Raw genomic sequence first — 20,374 nt, forward strand, 5'->3', positions numbered from 1 at the left:
TCCGAGAAATCAACGAAACTGGAATTTCTACATTAATAGAATCTTTAATTTGCATTTACACGACTCCCGTCGACGTATACTTCCGACCTACATCGAAAAATGCGATTTTATAATCAGTCGGCTAGCGGTCCTCGTAAGAGAATCAGAAACGACCCAGTTCATCCGATAAGTCGACTGTTCCTCGAAGGTTCCCGGGAACTGTGCTATGAAGTTGTTGCTCTTCATCAATTTCATCCTCGGAGGCTCTCCGCCGCAGACAAATCCGTGCTCAAAACTTTCGAGAGCCTTTTCAGCGAACATTTACGGTCCGGCCGAATATCCCATTGCAATGGAACAAAAGCGGATTCGTCGAAACAAAAATAGGAAAAATTGTGCTACGAAGTTCGCCATATTGGTTCTATTCACCGTATACACAAAAGTTTCGACGACTTCGTGAAAGAGAGTGCTCGGCGATCGATCCGCTTCGCTGTGGAAAAGTAGATTCCGAAAATGCTGTGGCAATTTCGCGAACTAGAAATAAAGGGAACATTGTGGCAATGCAAGAGAGACACCTCGCGGACAAGTCTTCGGGGTCTCTAACGAACGAGAAATCCCTTGGAAAGGATACGATAACGCGATAGAGGGAAGTCGCGGGACCGAACAAAGAGAAGAATCGCGCGAGCAGCATTAAAACTCGCGAGGGAACACATCCGAGCGAGAGAACACGCCCTGCTAACGTTCGGCTCGGATCGTGCCTTCTCCGACCGCTTCGAGCAACACGCTAAAATCCATAGCTCTCTCTCTTTATCTTCCTCTAAAAGGCCGTGGATTATATAACGAGCGGGAGAGACATTGGGAATAGATGGCGGAGGGTTGCACGCAGAGACAACCGTGAGGAATATTTTATCGATAACGCGAAACGCTTGCGCTCCTTGGTTCCGGTGGCCGGCCTGTGCCCGCTTAGTCATTCGACATTAATTCCAGTCGCGTTACCTCTCTTGGGGGAAACGGGATCGAGTTCTACTACTGGGTTGTTGCGTTGTTCAATCTAGAACCCAGAACCAGATTTTAGTTAGTCCACGCGGTCGACTATTTTGCTTCTGGTCTCCTGCCTGGCGAATTCCTTACGGCGAACCTAGTCAAGTACACTGGTGGACAAAATGATAAGGCACCGTTGTACACACACAAAATTTCATGTATGCATTGCGTTGGAAAGAAAGTTCGTAGCGTTTTCAAATTAAGAATCGAAGATAAAATTAAGGTATTTATTCATATGTTTATTCAATAACACGGGAAGTTACCTCGAAAATGGCAAAAAGTAATAGAACAGAATGGAAAATATGTTATTGAATAAATCTATATGAGCTTTTCAATTCTTTCAATTTTAACCTACAAACGCTACGAACTTTCGTTTCGTTTCATCGAGTCTTTTAACCAAATTTCGAATTGTTTGCTCTGATGGGCGATTATGTATGCCGAAAAAATCACGGAACACTGATTTGCAAAATAAATGTTAATAACACGCTCTCCAATCGTATACGACTCCATTGTTAAAAGTGTCTATCACTGTAGGTTAGAAATACAAGAAACTTATTACAGTTTCGAGTTAATACGCTGCTCCACGAGAACCTAACAATACCGAATATAATCAACCTGGATGGAATATTTGAGCGCGGTGCGCCTAGCTGATGAGATGTTAGTGTGGTCAACAGAAATCACGTATTTTATGCCGGAGAACTAGAGTGAAATTTTCTTCTTGGTTCCTTCTTTGTCTCGAAAATTTATATGTACTGTAATGCTTCTCTTATGATCATAGCTGCGCTACTATTGATTAAAGTAAGAAGAAGAATCGATTTGATCATGTTGGTAAAACAGGTTACCTCCTTAATTTTATCTAGATTATCTTACGTATTTTCTCTATTTTATTGGATCCCATGCCAGAGAAGATGTAATGCCATTACATAAAGATCGTATTCTTCCTTTCTATAAAAATTATGTTGAATTATGTACAAATCACAGTTTCATGTGCTGGGCAAGTCTATAAACTCACCTAATCCACAATCCAGTAATCCTGATGTATGATAATGATCTCGTGAAAAACAGGCTTAGTCGGTTTAGTTCTCGGATACAGGTTTTAGAAGCTTGATTAATGTGCCACATTCTGTATAGATAATGACAATTTTAAGAAACAAGTTACTAGGTCACTCGTAGTCGAGAATATTCGTTCCACCGGTTCAATGATCCTCGAAATTGTTTTTAAATTAATAGAATTCTCATCTCTATTCTTTAATTTAGAGAACTAGAACAAAGTAAAACTTTCCCAGCTGCATGAACCTTCGAGTTCCAAACCTTATAAAACCTCATGAAACTTGTTGAAATATTCGCGCACTATAGTGCACATTAATCTAACGGAATCAAGTAAAAGTGCGAGAGACTCGTTGCAGTGAATCTCTCGAGAGTAGGGAGCGATATAATTAATTAAGCTCTTACTTTCTCATATACACCGTGTGAGTCATCGGTGAACTATGCGACACTAACACCAACAAAAAAATTCAATTCCCTTGAACGGGGTTTTCTATACATATAGAGGCACGAACATGCATAGTTGGAGGACTCCCTTATCTCTCACCCCTCCTTACTTTATTGGAAGTGCAAGTTCGTGTTTGAACCAGTGGAGAATGGCACGACGGGAACGCTGCATCATCGCGTGTCGTGCAAAAGCGAACCGTGAAATCAATTCATCTGTCAGGATACGCGTACGTTGCTATCCGATTACGATCCTGGCCTCCGATCGCGAAAATCTCTGACCAGAAATCCAGGATCACTTGTTATGTCGCGTGATCCACCTCTTAACTTTGTCTGACGAGTATATTCGTCATCGAATAACATTAACACGCTGACTGCCACGGTACTTTTATAGTAACAATTATACCAATTATAGTACATAGTAATCATCAAAAAGCATATAGAATGTGTTTTTTTTAAAAAAAGATCTTGTGAATTATCTCGTCAAGAGGAGAAGGTAGCTCTTCGCGTGCCAGATTGTTTTAAACATTATCACAAACAATAAAAATATTCTTTTGCTTGTTGATTTTGGATAAACTTTGTATGATTATATTTTCGTTCATTTATTCATCAATTTTCTGTTCATGTAAGCCAACCTTGATTTCTTATTCTTTACCCTGAGGCTGTCTATTCATATTTACACCGATATACTACGAATTTCATCGTAGCTGCCGGAGTTGGGCAAACATTTTATCTAAATAATAATTTCGAATAAAGTGGGTTTTCCTAAGTGGGTTTTAAGCCCACTTTATTTAAGATTTTTACTTGAATAAAATTTTTGCCCAACTCTGGTAGCTGCACAAATATGGCAAGTAAACAAACTAAGAGGTAACTCGTAGTTGGCGTCCTAGGAAATAACGTAGTTATCTCGTAGTTGGCAGTCAACGTGATAATTGCTATTCGCATTAGAATTTCCGTAGAAAACAAAACATATTCATGATAGTCAAATATTTTCATTCAAAGGCGAGGTAAAGAAGACGAATTTCGAATATTCTTTCAAAATCGAGCTACGTAGCCAAAAAGTTAATTTCGACGGAAATATGATTTTTATTTGTATTTAAAACGCCCCACCTTTGTTTTACCCAGATAAATAACAATGAATGGTAGAGGCGAATGGTAGATTCAGTAGATATTATATTTACTATTGTCCACCTTCAAATGAGTTGCGATAAGCACTAAATTATTGTATTGTAAGACGCCCCATAAAATGGTTCAAAAGATGATAATTTAACCCTTTGCACTCGGAACTATTTCAACACGAAAACTAAACACTTCTTCTGACCTAGAATATTTCCATTCTGTATGATTTTTTTCATTTCATGCATACGTTTAGTAATTGACTTGATATAAAATAATTTAATAACGTAACAATTATTTTACAGTACTGATATAGCAATATTTAGCGGTTTTAAATTTGTCTGATAATCCCAATGCAATCGTGAACCAAAAAGGTTAAAAATTACAGAAGTATATGACGTTTCTGCAAAAATGGGGCGTATTGCCTAGTTTTGGCCAACTCGACGCGATCCTAAGCGCGCCAACCGATAAACGTAATAATATCGTTGATCTCTCTCTCTCTCTCTCTCTCTCTCTCTCTCTCTCTCTCTCTCTGTGATTTTATGCAGCTAGATTGGAGATTCGTCACGGCGTGGATCGGGGTTCGGCGGTGATATCGAATGCGATCCACGTGCGGTCCGTTGTTTTATGTCTTCTTCGCGCGATGCTACAGAGCTAACAGAGGCAGCTTTGGCCGTGATCGAACCTCCGATACGAGCGTTCGAACGGGCGCTGGTATTTCGCGCAATGAAAAGAAGAAAAACAGCGGATGGCGAGTCGGCGCGAGTGTTTCTCTCTAGAAAACGCGATTACCAGGAATTTATCGACGTTCGTTTCGCGCGCTTCCGCGCGTATCGTCGCGAGGCGATCGTGTGTCACGTCGAATTCCACGGACGCGGACAGCTGACTGGGGAAAATGGCTAAAAACAGAAAACTAAAAACAGTGTTTCGACCGCTCGTGGTCCGTACGGGGAACATTACATCAGGGAGAAGCGTGTTCTGTCCTGGCCGTCCGGTAGGGACAGTTACCTTTCGATGACAATGGATTTCGAAGGGGCTTGGGCCGTACCGCGCCGACCTACATCCGAGATCCTCCGGCTAATGAATCATGCATGAGCGCTTTCGAGGCTTCATTTAAAAAGACATAGCGTCAAAGAAAAATTTCATGCTTCGGACTCCTTGGAATTTCGTCGACGGGTAGACTGAAGGTAGAACGAGTTGAAATTCAGAAATATGATTTTCCTCGTTACCGGAACAATTCACGAACGTTCAGAAGCTACATAATTATGGGAACTAATTATAAACTTGACGAGGATGACGTTCGAGAAATTTAATTTGAATGAGAAGAATATCTAAGTGAAAGTACTAATTTCGTTCGGCAGTTTTAATCTTTACCAGAGCTGGAAAATCTCGAGTACATACTTTACCGGTTCGCGAATAACCGGGGTCTACAGGAATTCGAAACGAGACAGGGGAGAAGTATGAAAGTAGACGGCGAATTTTCATTCGGGAGATGAGGTCGCTGTTCAATTTTGGCGTTATCAATTATACATTACATAGAGACAAGTTGAACTGGAGCAAGAATAATTTATATTTACAGAGTTGCTAGGGGCCGAAGCGAGGAAGTACGGTAATACGCGAAACTTAAAGACAAAGTAAGCGAAGAAGTACGTAAGTTTGAGAGTAAGTTGCAGTGTACATTCTGGTAGTATACTGAACGTCAAAGTCTGATCGACGGTTGAAGAGCATTGTCTAACTGGAGCAGTCGATGCAGAAAAAAAAACGAAAAGGGAACGAGAATAGCTCGGCAACCGGTCGTCCTCTCTACTTCTCCAAGATAAGCGTGACACTTTGCGAGAAAGAATAAGGCCATAGCCGCGCGCGACTAGTCGTATTAGGCCGGTGCGTTGCTCGCGTTGTTAGAAGTGCATTCACACGCGACCATGCGACCGGCTGCGCAATGCTGCGCTGGCTGCGCCGTGTGTGGAGCGGGATGCGCTCGATAGGTGCGTGCAGACTAGACGGTTAGCGCTGCCAGAGAGTCCTCCGTTCCACCGTATCCGTGACAGGGAGCCACGGGACGTGCCCGGTAACGGAGAGCTGCAAAGTGAAACTCGTCGAAGGTTTCCTATAGGGTTACACGACCATCCATAAGAGAGTGTTTCCACTGCCCTGTCCGCCTGCCCCTGGCCCAACTCTTGCCTGCTGCTTGTGCCTGCCTGACTGCCTGTGCCTGCCCCTGCCTGCTTCTCTTCTTGCTTACCCCCTTTTACGCCACACCGAAACGAGTTTTACTCGTTGCACGATATCGGTTACCGGCAAGTCGAGCATTTATTACTCACATGGAACCCGGAAGATCGATCGAACGGAAGTGGCCCACGAACTTGAACCGTGTCACGCTGGATGGACCGCTCGGATCCCGGCTTCATGCTCGACGGGACTCGGACAGTCGATTTTACCGAAATCTCCTTAGCTCGCGGCGGCATTTTGGTCGTGGGCAGCTGGTAGTGACTCTGAAAATGAATTATAATATGAACTATATAATACCAGGAATTGGGACTATTTTGACTTCAAATACTAATAAAAATTCATCTTTCTAGCAGCTTGATTAAATTACTGGCTATTTATGTTAACACTTTATTTACCTAAGGTCTATTATCCTTCAGAGGGCCGGCGATTTCTATTGAAACTTGAATTTTCTGTATGAAAAATTTATATGCAGCGGGTCCCAGGAATGTTGTACTTCCTTGAAGGGAGTGATTCCTGAAATCATTGTAAATAACCTTGTATTAACGAAAAACATGGACCAATCAGAAGGCTCTGAAAGCAGCGCCAAACATTGAGAATAAAATATATGACTGAAAGGAAGTATGTTCATTCATTTTCGACTACATATTTGGAACAATTTCTCTGGATTCTGTAACTATCCGGTGAGATGGAGTTTCCATTGCAAAACAGTAATGTAAAACGACTGAGAGTAGGAGTGAAATTCTCAAGAACTTTTCTTATGCTAATCTGTAAAAAGATCATTATATTTGTTACTTATGAATGATTCAATGAATCCCGTGGAATTGCTAAGAAAGCGCATAATATATTATTAAGCACAATAACGGTCACGATAACGAGCCTAATAATTCGTACAAGCGTGCACGGGCTTGATTAAAGCTAAGAAATCGATGTAGAAACGAGTTAATTACACAGGAACTAGATCTGCTCTATCAGAGTCAATTTTCAGACCTACTTACACGACCTCTTTCACTCGTTTCAACGGCTAGGTAGAATTCTCTTAAACTAAATTGTTATGTTTCCTCTTAAATTATTTAAATACAATTACATATCTGAACAATCACCCTCTTCGAAAATCTCGAAATTATATTAATATTTACTATTTACAAAAATCACCGTCGTGCTTTAACACAAAGCCTACCGTCACCGGTCAAAATGACCGGTTCTAGATTTTTTATTTTACGATTATTGATATAATAAAAATAATTTCATGAGAAATTATTGTATGAGCTGCACAAAGTCTCAATAAAATCAATCTTGTCATTTTTATAAGGGAACATGTACCAGTTACTTTTAAGGCTCGGTAGGTTTAGTGTTAAAGTTGCACAGCTTTAAACTGTTGAAAAATGATTTGGTTTCATTAAAAAATCAGTATACGCATCTTATTAAAAGATATTTAAGTAGTATTTGCTAAAAAAATTGAGCATATTTCTTAAACTAGGACAGCCGTTTCTGCAAATGAATATACATATACCATTTTTGGAAACTTGACTTTTTTCGTTCCACCAAAGTTATGTAGCCCCTTGAAGAGAGTAAAAATGTTTTTAAACATACAATGGTCTATCGGCTCGTTAAAAAAGGAAAGACGGTTCGATTTTAACTGCGCCTAGCAATTATCATAATGGGGTAACTTCGCGACGAGTGTCCCCGCAGCAATTTTTTTTAATTGTCCGCAGAATGGACGGCCTCGTGAATGGCCGAGACACATGAACGAGAGAGGATGCTCGCATCGAGAAAACTTTTTCAATAGCGTCGTCTCGATTATCCGGGAGAGAGAGAGGGAGAGAGAGAGAGAACGCGTGGCGATATATCGGTTTTGCGTCTCGTACCGAATCGAAACTTGTTCTACTAGTCTGTCGTTATGGAATACCGGTGAATCGAGCCGTTCGCTACTTACGTGGAACCCGGAAGATCGATTGGACGGAACTGGTGCATGTAACATCGAACCCTTTCCTGATAAACGGTGGGACAGTAATTAATTGTGTCAACTGCGTGTACCTCATTGATTTCATGTTTGTGTCTAGCCTGGCATCTGTCTGGTTTCCACTTTTAACGTAAACGATCCTACGATATAATTAGAGTCGAAATAATTAATTCGGACACTTGTGATGGAGAACTGACCTCTTTGATCGCTCACTAGAACACTTAGATCAGTTCTCGGAATTATTTACTTGCGACGGCAGATTTTCGAAGACTACGCCCCCTTAACCCAGCTGCGTGTCTCGCTTCCCGTGACGGTCCTAGTTCTCCTAGCAGCCACTAATAGCACCTGAACTGGCTGGAACGCGCGGCCGCGGCCGGGTCGAGGGGGCGTAGCCTTCTAAAATCGGCCGTCGCGAGTAAATAATTCCGAGCCCTGACTTAGATCTATACCTCTAGATACCAATAAATCTTCCGAAAGTTATTTCCAGGACCATCTACGATTTTTCATTGCTTTCATGACAAAAATAAATAACTGCAATTTGGAACAGCAAAAACATTAAAAGAATTTAAAAATTCGTATCACATTGTTTTCAAATAAATTTCCATTTCACAACAGTTTGTGGCAATTCAGGTAGAACATTTTCATTGTGCATAAAGATCCGCTGTCCAGTCATGACGCTTTTGTAGGGGTGCTGTAATTTGACGACAAATGATACGTTAGCGTCTACAATACATACACGCGTCGCCAAGAATTGTAGAATACGACTACTCATCACTCGTCGCCTCTACTTACCGCAGCTAACAGATGACTCCTCGATTTTCTCGAGGAACCTAAACATCCTGCATAACAGTATACCAATCGCCTATTGTTACTATGCTACTCGGTCCGTCAGCAAATTAACTTTCCCTCGAAGCTCCCATCCGACAATGTAATACCACCGCTGAAAAATATATCTCGTTGCTCGCGACAGGGGTGGCCGAGTGTCTTCTCCGCCAGGTGACACATACGTTACATCACCAATTATTGTGTTTCCCCATTAAGGACCTGTTTGTTTCAGCTGACGGTGCACATGTAGCATACACATAGCCTACATAACGGTTGCTAAAAGGGGACGCAGAAATATGACCAAGAGAGACGATGGGTCGATGAAGTCGAGTAGGGGTTGTTATAGTATGCCTTAGCGGAACGCGAAAGAGGGTTCAACTCAGTTTGTTACCCTGAATTAAAATATACGCAGTTTCGCGGCATTTTTAACCGTCAATCCCGAAGATCAAATAAAATTCCTTGCATCCGTTTCGAGTCAGGCTCTTGATGATTCTTAACACAATTTATTAAATATGTATATCATCAAGATCTCTTCACCTGAAATAAAATTCGATTTTTCTGTTATCGATGTTAGCCATTATCCCAACGTCCGTCTATTAACCCTTTGAACTTGAACCAACTTTAATTCCGAAATTAAGACATATCTTTCAACCTAGAAGATTTTTATTCTATATAATCTTGTTCACACTATTCATATGAAATTGAACCTGTTTTCTCGCGCGATATTTGAGTTTCTAGCAATTTCTAGAATACAGAAGAATTTAATAATTTAAAAATTGTTACAAAAATAATGATATGGCAATTGTGACTGATGCCTCAGAGTCGCCATTCGAGTGCAAAGGGTTAAAACGTAAAAGTCACAATTCCAAAATCTCTGTCCACTTACAGTGACTCTTATTAATATCCGGAAAGAGAATATGTGTAATAGACACAGATCTACAAAATGTATTTTTTAATTTTTCGATATAGGCCCATCCAAGATTTGTTCCTCACGTCATGTACTTTTTTTTTTTTTTTTTTTTTTTTGTTTAAGGGCGGTGGGGAAATGCTCTTACGCACACCCTCTCCTCCGATGGAGGTCGGAGAGGGTAGTGTGGGACTCGGCTTCCCCCTAAGATGAAAAGTGGGGGAATCATATGGACTTAATCCTTCGCCTATACCCACTAAAACCCCACCGCCCGGGACCTAGGGACCCTTCCTCTATCTGTAAAAGCGATGCTTTTATACCTTCGCTGTCCCGCTTTCCGCATTCAGCGGAGGTATACTCATCGCCCCTATGTCCACGCCTGTTCTTGGCTATTTTCCTCACGTCATGTACTAAACTAATTGTTCTAACTCCTCAAAAGAAATCCCAGTCGTACGGACCAATATTGAAAAAGTTATCGTCGTCTTACGAGCGTCCGAAACCCTTAGCATTCGAGTGGTGCCTCTGAGGCGCTGCTAAAAATTGCTGTACCATTATTTACAACATTGTTTACATTATTAGATATGTCGGTATCTAATCAATTACTAAACATTTTTTATACGAGGTATTGATTATTATTGTATGGGGTACTATATCAGTTTCATATCCATAAAATGAAAAAAATATATAGGGTGATTTCGGGATGGATGCACCATTGGAGATGCACCAGTTTTTATTGTGGCCATACTGGACGAGTTGAAACTGTTCTTCGCGGGTCATTTACATCGTTTTAACCTATGCAAACGACCTCGTTTCGAAGAACACGTGTATCACATCACTTACGCGTGTAACAGAAGCATAAAAACTTCTTAGTGGTCCGAACTCTTGACGAAATATTTTTGTAAATGGTAAGTGCAAATGTTATTACGTTCTTATTGTATGGTTTTAACTATCAGTATTGACTTTTAAATAGTGACAATGGTTCATCCTTGACGATTTTTCATCGTGTTTTGACAAAGATTTTTGTACTGGTTCTTGTTTCTGTATGGGTGCGTCTCTCCCTCAATTTAGGGAGAGAGATAGACGTACCAGTAATTTATGTAAGTATACTAGACAGTCGTTTTCGTCAGGAGCATCCCTTTTTCAATTAATTACAACACGATAAATTAAAACTGAGATCATAAACAGTCCTGAAGATTCTGATATAATCATTGTATCGAATGTGTTCGGAAGATTATTATTCAACCACATCTAAAGAAGATTGGATTTGTTGTTCCGAATGCCTCGAATGGCTCCATGAAACAAGTACAATGTTTGATAACATGTATGATAGAAAAAAAAGAAGAATAGAAGTAGGGAGAAGAGGCTATAAATAAAGGAGTGCGTACTATCCCCAATTAGGAGTGCATCTAACCCCAGGCTCTTGGGAGAGATACACTTTTTCGACCTTTTTTAAACAGTATATCAATACAATAGATTTACTCATTTAACGTTATATTTTATTAAGGAGATTTAAATAAACAATTCAACTGTGCCTGTCTACACTTTCAATTCTTTTTAATAAAATTTTTATAAACAGAAAACAAAATGTGGTGCATCTATCCCGAAATTACCCACCAATAGAATTATTCTAGGTCGGAAGAAATGTTCAATTTTCGAGTTAAAATAGCTCCGAGTGCAAAGGGTTAATACGAGTCTCTGTATCTAGAACAAAGCATCATAAAGACACGTTCGAAAACAACGTTTAAAAGAAAAAATCCCCTTCAGGCGGAAACATATTGTTCAGCGACATGACGGCCATGCGCGCGGCGAACCGTGCACCATAGCGACGTGCCTTTGCACCTTGTTATTTTTGTTCGTTCACGACGGGGACGATCCCTCTCGATGCAAAGGCCCACGAAATTCGCCAGAAAGAAAGAATGGCCGTACGCGGCCTCGTTGATCGCCGACGAAGACGAAGGCAAAAACAAAGACGAAGTCGAAGGTGAAATTAAGGCCGTCACGAATTCGTACGTCGCGCGCGTTGCAAGGAAACATCGTTCCCCCGGGTTTCGCTCGCCTCTCTCATTATTGTCTTCCTCAATGCATGACGGTATGGTTAATGCACTGTTATTGCCGTGTATCGTATACACGGTCTCGGGCATAATGACCGTGCCCTCGGCGTATAATCCCGCGCTCGCTCCTCCCTTTGTCATCGGTGCAGCCTCAGAAACACTAGGATACTCGAATCGATGAATGTTAATTCGCGTCGAAGAGCGCTTAGCGCGGAAGCGTTCCACCGTTTCGCGGACTGACGCGGGACAGGCGTTTCCTCTGCCACCGGGTAATTGGATCGACGAGGCCAACGACGTCTCGATAGCGAATAAATCCGAAAGGATACACCGCGAAATAAGAATACCGAGTTCCCCCAAGTAATTGGAGGCGAAACTGCATTCAATATGCATGGGCGGAATTGTTTTCCCGGCGATTCCACCCAACCGAATATTCAGAAGAATCTAGTCCTCTCCAACGTGCAATGTGTCACAGTTACAAATCTTTGTCATTGACCCTTTGGCGCAGTTACGAGAGCTATATTTAATTTGAATAAAAACTACTGTGTAGAAGTCAGTCAGTGGTGACATCCTTTTCATGAAAACAACAGAAAGATCCGATTTCAGAATGAAATTCTTATGAAACGTTCTTACACGCCCCGAAAGTGTTGCACGAGATCATCTCAAGGACTTTTTTCCTTTGCGAAAATGTTGCCCGCAGCTTTGTTAACGAGTTATTAACGAGAAACGCGGACCAATCAGAGCGCGGCTACTAGAGACTGATTCCGGATCGGCCAATGCCAACGCCACGCTCTGCTGCAGCCGCGCTCTGATTGGTTCAAAGCTAATCTTTCGTCTTCTAATTTTAATTTTAAATCAATTTCATATATTATTAATTGATTATATTTCTAAATGGAGTGAGGATAAATTCAGAATATATTTCGTCTATTTCTATCTTTTTGTGATGCTAGAGAATACGAAATTTAATTTGAATGAGGATAAATACGAATATATTACGATGGGCGAATAATACTAGAATATCTGTAGTGAATCTGGTAAGTTTGTTTACGACGAGGATCACCTTGATCCTTTTAAACGACACCATAGAATAAGCGTGCAGAGATTCTCCGAAGTCGAATGAATGGTAATGTAAGTTTGAAAAACACCGACCAGCCCCATAAATAATATTGTCAAACGTTTATTATAAGACCAAGAGAGATAGCTAGCTGTCGGATACTACCAGGTAGATTGTAAATGTTGAAGAATCCCAAAAAGGTACCTGAAGATCTTCAAGGCGGAGAAATCGAATGTGAAGAAGTCTGCGCGAAGATAAAAAAAACTGTCCATAAATCAGTCGTGCTACATGATGAAGAAACAAATTTAAATCCACCGGTTGCGATAAAGGGGAGTCGGAATATTCTTCGTAATGGTGGTTCGTAATCTTGAGTGAGGCATCCTTGCAAGTAATTTGTGTTTTAACGGTGTATAGATAGTACACCAGAAGTTCACTTAAAATGTAGCTTTTATTTTCAATCCCATCTAGTTCATTTACAGCTTATGTAAATGTATTACTATGAACCTAATATGTACGTATGTGTGAATACATATGTATAATAGAAATCCAGTCTTTTATCATTTATCTGAAATTCATATGTATGAATGATGAATCTGAACTTTTTAAGGCAACATCACGAATGGATGTTTCAGTTTTATTATATTTACATGAAGCAATTTGATAGAACAATAATAAATAATAAAATCGGAGACATATGGACTTTAAGCCAGATTAAATAGAGAATTTGTTAATACAGTAAATCCTCTATAAACGCAAAAGCCTCGGGGAGATTCGTTTGCATTTTTCGTATACGGACACTATTTTTTTGAGCTTCATAGGCCGAGCAGAACGTAGAGAAGGACAGCGCGCGGCCGAAGCGATTGCGACTCTCCGCGTCTCTTTCTTTCCCATACGCTGTCCTTCCTTGCGCCCGAAACGTTCATCGTCAATTAAACCACTAACTACAGTTGAAATTATATCGTGTTCGGTCTTATTTTAATCAGAAGAATGCCACAAATATATTGGTGAAAGTTTCATAAAAAAATAAGTAATAATAAAAAAGATTGTATGTGGCTTTTGAACTGTGCCGACGATATACCCGATATACCCGAGCCAAGATCAGATTACTACAGTGGAGGGATATTGTTATTGCGTATATCGTGTACGGCCTTTTGCGTTTATGGAGGATTTACTGTACAATATTATTATAGGTAATTGACGCATCGAAATAAAAGCCATCCAAATAAAATTTCAATAAAACTAGGATAATCCCAATTGTTTCGTGGAAATCGTAATTTGCGCAAAAGATAAGTAATTTCAACTCGGTGTTTACCGGGACCTGTCCAGTAAAAAAGTATGAATGCGTCCGTGGATGAATGTTTTCTCGGAAAGCAATATGAAAATTAATTAACGTCTGTGCACACGAGGTTCGCGGCAATTTCAAGAGAATGTGGCGGCGAGCACGATGACGCACATCCCCAGCGAAACGGTTCAAACTAATAAGAAGAACCCGCGAGGGCTAGTGCGACGCTTTAGAAAGGAGCGATTTCCGCTGAATGTCTGGAAACGTTTCAGCTCCAGGCCGGCGATTAATCAGTTCCTCGAAAACGAGTGTCGTGACTTCTATAGAGTAGCCCGGGGTAGGAGGCCGCGTGGAGGAGCCGGTGAAAAATCCTTTATGAAAAAAGGGGGGCAAGTGGGCTTTAATGCCCGCGAACGACTTCCTCTCGATCGATCTTCCGGGTTCGTACGGTAAATGCTCGCAACCGATATCGTTTCCCCCGAGTTAAACCCAACCACGGACCATCCATTGTGCGCTGAAAGCGCTCTCGTATGCAAGTGGAGATACGTGTCGTGCGCTCTCTGCACGGCGTGCTCGAACTCGGAACAAGCTCTAACCCTCCTGCAACCCAATCAGATGATGAAATAGAGCTTTAAAAATAGGTGAACGGACAGAACTGCTTCACTTAATACGTGCATTTTGTCGCTTTTGACAACACTACCCAAAACCAATCTCACGTTTCAACCAGTAGACCCAGTAGACGATTCCAATAGATTTTGACGAATTTACAAGATCGAAAATTGTATTGCACTTGTCATTCAGAAAGTTCGTAGACTAACTATGAAATGACATGAATTAATGAATTAAAATACATTTATTCTTGAGTATATTCTCCCTTAAGCTCAATACATTTTTTCCAGCGATTTTCTAATTCATTTACCCCATCTCTGAAATGATTTTCCTCGAGACCTTTAAAATATTCATCTATTGCTTCTATAACTTCTTCATTTTTTGAGGTTTGGGAACAAATGGAAGTCAGACGGGGCCAGGTCTGGTGAATATGGTCTTCACATCAAGGACGGATCTTTTCAACAACGATATGTTTTTGCTGCTACCAATATCATCTATGCGTCAGGCTACGAACTTTCTGAATGACCTGGTATTTTTAAGTAAATGGAACTAAACAAATTTAACTAACAGTTCTGTCTTCCTTCCGTTGATGGGCGTTCGTCGCCAGGAAAGTCACTGATGAATGAATTTCACAAACATTTGTTTTGTGTAAGAAATATCAAAAATAATCGATATCCGTTATTAAATGGGAAAAGAGAGAAATTTCCTCCCTGATACTGAAATCACCAAGCAGTCGATAATTAAGAGATATAATTTTTTATGAAAGCTATCAATGTTCAGGGTTTTGATTTGTTCGAGTTGCTTGAATTTTGTGGAAAATTACGGCTTTCACCCGTGTGTAGAATCTAAACAACGAATGACTGAAATTGTTTTGAAGAGCTACTTCCGTCAATATTACCTGCCGGTTGTAAAACGAGTCGAGTCTTCTATCGTGGTTTTCTGGAACGATGTGGATCTTCCGGGTCTACGGAGCGCACGACTAGAAACGAGAGACATAGGTAGCCTCGTTTTACGATGGAGCGAATGTTGACCATATTATTCGGTCTTTTTCCTCGTTATGGAAAAGCCATTGGTAGAAAACCGCGGCGCTGAGCAAGTCTACGCCGATCAACCGACTTTCCACTTTTACAGATGCTTCCGGTAGGATTCTGCTTGCACAGTTTTTACTAGGTCTCGGTTTTCGTTCGAACACTCGTGTGCTCGAGTTAGTTGCGAACGATTCACTTCTTGCATGAAGAAACGGATAAGAAATTGAAAGCTATGAAAACTATCATTCTTCCTAGAACAGGGGTCGGCAACCTTTTGAGTCGGAAGAGTCAAAAATTACAATTTACAAAATTTCAAAGTTTTTAAAGAGCCACAAAATTTTTTCTTGCCAACAATAAATAGTACTCGCATAAATAAAGTTTTTTGATAAAAAAAACTGATCTATTTATTCATAAGAAAAAATATCTGTTTATTCATATATAAGTAGTGTTTTTCACAACAAATTAGATAATATATATGTATATTGTATATATGTACATACATAACTTTGAGAAGATAATTCGCTTCTAACTCTTTTACTTGAAGCAACAAACTATACGTCACAGCTAAAGCACTGGTGAAGACGCCAAATTGTCTTGCGTCGAAAGCGAATTAAAACCTACATAGAAATATCCGACGACGGCGTCATTCGAGAGCTTCCGACGGACTGACGACAGTGACGACTCGTGTCACGGGGGAGGGGTGCTGTGAAAAGCGAGTACAAGTGGCTGAGAGATAGAATCGGTGCCTAATCCTCGTTAATCAGTTCAGAACGATTTTTAAATGTTTTTTTTTTATAAAATAAATAATATTTGCGTATGGAACTAAAGAGCCGCAGCTTCACATCCAAAGAGCCGCATGTGGCTCGCGAGCAGCAGGTTGCCGACCCCTGTCCTAGAAGATTATACATATTTCTAGAATTTTTAATTCCATAAAATGAACAAATGAAGTTCCAAGAAAGTCAGTAGGTTTGCCCGACAATGCGAGCGGATAGACGATTTTCGTGATGCTTTTAAACCACTGAACGAAACACGAGTTGACGGACGCGCTGAATGAGGATTTCACCGTGCCAGATATTCCCCCTGGATATTCTTTTCATAGAAATGCCGGATATAAAAGGTAGACGCAATTCCCCGTGTTTACACGCGTCGAATATCCGCTATCCGTCGGCGGATTCCACCTGGGGAAGGAAGAATAAAGGAGGCACGGTGTCCTACTTGCGCCGATTTCGAGGAAAAACTCGAACGCGAGAGCGATAGTAATGGTGAAACGCGAGCGCGCACAGAATTGCAGACATCGACGGAAAAAATGAGATGGTTTTCTTAATAACCCGCTTCCTTATAGCGATTCCTGGTATTCATACTCGGCACTGCGAGCGCCAAACCGCTGGACATTTCAGGAGCATTAGACCATGTTCAAAATTACAGTGGTTCCGAAAAATATTTGACACCACTACATATTCCATTTTCAAAGAATCATCGATATTACCTAAATGTTACCGGCTGTGGCACTAAGAAGTTGGTCAGGAAACCCTTACTCCTGTGACTCATGAATTTTTAAAAAGCTATTAAACCTTATACGCTCCTCAGCTGCACATAACAGCTCAGGATGAAACTGTATCCTTTATTGCTTTATCGACGATATGTCTTTCATCTAAAATTTTATATTTTAACCCTCAACATTTTTAACGATATTCAATAACGTTGTAGTCAGTCTGTCATTATCGTATACATTAAATTTTGAAGGCGAACAAGTGCGGCTTTATCATCGGTAATGTTACGGAAATCAGAGATTTAATATTGAAATACTTCTGGAGCAACTACATTTTTAAAGAGATATGAAATACTCGGGGTACACGCCTCAGGTTCAAAATGCTTTTGTGATGCACTACGAAGTTACGCGATAACTGAGCACGTGCCATACGATTCGCCGACTCGTTAACGTCCACAATGCGTATTTGCATATCTCGTTACCCGACGCTGAGTTTATCGTCACGTTTCCACTTGAGCGCACCTGGGGAAAAATTATTTATGTCTCGGATAATTGTTTCCCCGAGGCTGAACACGAAATCCGTGGACTTCGAAAATATTTTCGAAAATGCTAGAATACAAGGTATTATTAATGCTTTCTTTTCGTAAGCAAAAATATACGTTCATTACTCACTAGAAATCAAATAACACTAGACTTTCTTTCACGTGAAATTTCGATAATCCATATTTATTAAATTCCAATGCAGTTTTCACCGCGAAAGTAATCATCGCTGTAGTTGTACACTTGTGACTTTGTAATACACATTAAATAATTATGCTTATCTGACATACGAGACGTTCTTTATTATTTGTAAAACGTTAGAAATGCAACTTATTCTAATTCGAGGAGAGAGTGATTTAACCTAATCGGTTGTTTTAGTACGAAAAATATTGACAGAACAGATCGGAAATATTTTTTCAAATAACAAACAATTCGGGGAAGTAATCGACGATGTCCTTCGACCCTAACTTCATCCGAGCCTTATATCATTTCACATAAAGACACGTTACGGAATCTGCAGTCCAATAATAAGGAATGACCATAGAAGTTCAGTGAGAAGATTAAGCAAGCTAATCACGAGCGGCTTATGTAGCCGACTCGTTTTCAGTAATTACAATTCTGTGATAATCGAGCTTCCGCGTGTCTCTGAAGCGAGCCCGAGAATTCCTTTCGCCGGTGAAAAGTAAAAAGTGGAGAAGTTCGTTCTCGACGTGACTATCAACGATCGACGACTCTGTTTACCGTTTCGTGACGTGAGAAAATCCGGCTCTCGCGGTGCCTCTCGCAAAGATCCGCGGCCACGAACGACGGTGCATTGCGCGGCTCAGCGGGTAGATTAGCGAGATGCAATTTAATGCAATAACGTCGCCGCGGCCGGCCTCGCCGTGCATACGTATCGGTGCCACTAAACAAACGGACGGAAGGCCTGTTGCAGTTCGTAAGTCATTATTAACCCGCGTATAATTATACAGTCCCGGCAGCGCCGCGCCGGGGCCCGGGAGCTTCCAGCCACGGCGCGGCGGCCTAGGAAAAGAAGTCACCGCGCCGCGGAGAGGTATTTAAATTGGCTTAGTAGAGGAGATACGTCGTCCTTTAAGAACTTGCCGCGCGATTATCTCGACCGCTCTTGATGCTCGCCTATACAAGACTGGGCAGGACCGTCCTCCTCGCGGTATGCGCGATTCGAGACATCATGTTACTCGATCGAACATTCTACCTTCGACATTCGGCGCTGAATTTCCCTTACAAGGAATAGCAATCATACCGATGCATCGGGACCTTATGGCGAGCCTTCGGGACCTTTGTGTCTTCTTCTTTCGTGCTATACTTCCGTTACGCGTCGCATCTATTACATATCTGTGTATTTCGATTATCCTCGCTCTCGCGATTTCTGATCAGCGAGCCTCCACGTTGGACACAAATAATAATTTATAAAATTGTGCTTGTAATGTGCTCGCTACGACTGGCGACTTGTGTTCCCTCTTCGCTCAACCCCTTGGTTTACGTTTCTTCGTGCGTTCACATTTCTTCTCTGCGCGCGCTGCTATATGCTCGTCGCGCGCACGCGCGCGTGGCCGGATCTTACTTAACCTTCCGGCGGGCGCGCCCGAATTTATTATGACGGCGGGCGCCCTGTGCACATAGTGCATGGAGGGAGTAGAAAGGACAGTTTCAAAGAATTTAGCATTCTATCATCAAATAACTATTATACAGGGTGCGGCCGGACGGGTGGTACAAACTAACAAGGGGTGATACTACATGTAAAAATAAGTCGAAAAAAAGAAATAACATCTTTTCGGTTTACGCTTCGTTCTCGAGAAAATGGAGTTTAATGTTTAAAGTTCCGCTAGGTTCGCGTGCTTTCGTACGGGCCTGGGCGACGCTGGCTCGCGGAACAGATGTGGCTGGTTGTCTCCCTCCTGAAGAGGAATAGCAACATCTGTTCCGCGAGCCAGCGTCGCCCAGGCCTGCTTCAGTATATGCACAAAGTAGACTTGGTTGATCGTGGTCAGACGCGTCAGACCATTCCTATGCAACAGCACGTCTATTCGCAGCATTTTCAAATACGATATTCTTGAAAGAAATGTTATTACTTTTTTTTTTACTTATTTTTACGTGTAGTATCATCCCCTGCTCGGTTCTACCACCCGTCTGGCCGCAGCCTGTATAAAGGATGTTAGAGACATATACAAATGTTTGTTCTCTACTGTATGTTATACTGACTTATTACTATAAAGCATACAAATTACAATCGTATTACGTACATTTTAGGAATCGTTATCAGATACTAGAGTTTGACAATCGTGACACATCACGCAGGTTATAGAATGTTTCTTACAAGCAAATCGGTCGAATTTAAAGCATTTTAATTGTAGTATTACTATTTCTACAAAATTTACATCTGCCTCGCTTTTGAGTGTTTTATGATTTTCTCTCTTCCCGAACAGATACACAATGAAGGTATTTCAGCGCGTAATTTTAATTGTTCTTGAATTAAAGATAGTGCTGAATTATGTAAAATATACTGCAATATACCTGAACTATGGAACTCACATACAACCCTGTAAACTTTCCAGGCCCATGCTTTCCCCATCGTGGTGGAATTGCCTATCGTTCTGGCTCGTTTTATGATTTTACGGTTCTTTTAAATGTAAAAACTAAATTTGATTCCGCTAGGAGCGTTAATAAATGTATTAAACAGTTTAGATAATGAAGACACCTAAACTACATATGTACTCATTTCAAGCTCATACACCCTCAGCGTTTAATTGTAGATAAATTA

At 41.0% G+C, this 20,374-nt stretch overlaps 1 protein-coding gene and 1 long non-coding RNA gene across 3 annotated transcripts in view; one reads left to right on the forward strand and one right to left on the reverse strand.

Annotated features, from left to right (window-relative positions):
- LOC143207100 (uncharacterized) overlaps window positions 1–20,374 on the forward strand; it is an 82,834-nt gene that overhangs the window by 3,870 nt on the left and 58,590 nt on the right. The gene's annotated exons all lie outside the window — the stretch shown is intronic.
- Window positions 4,113–6,465, reverse strand: LOC143207107 (uncharacterized). Its single transcript, XR_013008618.1, has 2 exons — window positions 6,246–6,465; window positions 4,113–6,113 (listed from the first exon to the last, which is right to left on the reverse strand). It is a non-coding gene; the product is annotated as an uncharacterized LOC143207107 (long non-coding RNA).

This window comes from Lasioglossum baleicum, chromosome 3, assembly GCF_051020765.1.
Source record: "Lasioglossum baleicum chromosome 3, iyLasBale1, whole genome shotgun sequence".
Lineage (NCBI taxonomy): Eukaryota > Metazoa > Arthropoda > Insecta > Hymenoptera > Halictidae > Lasioglossum > Lasioglossum baleicum.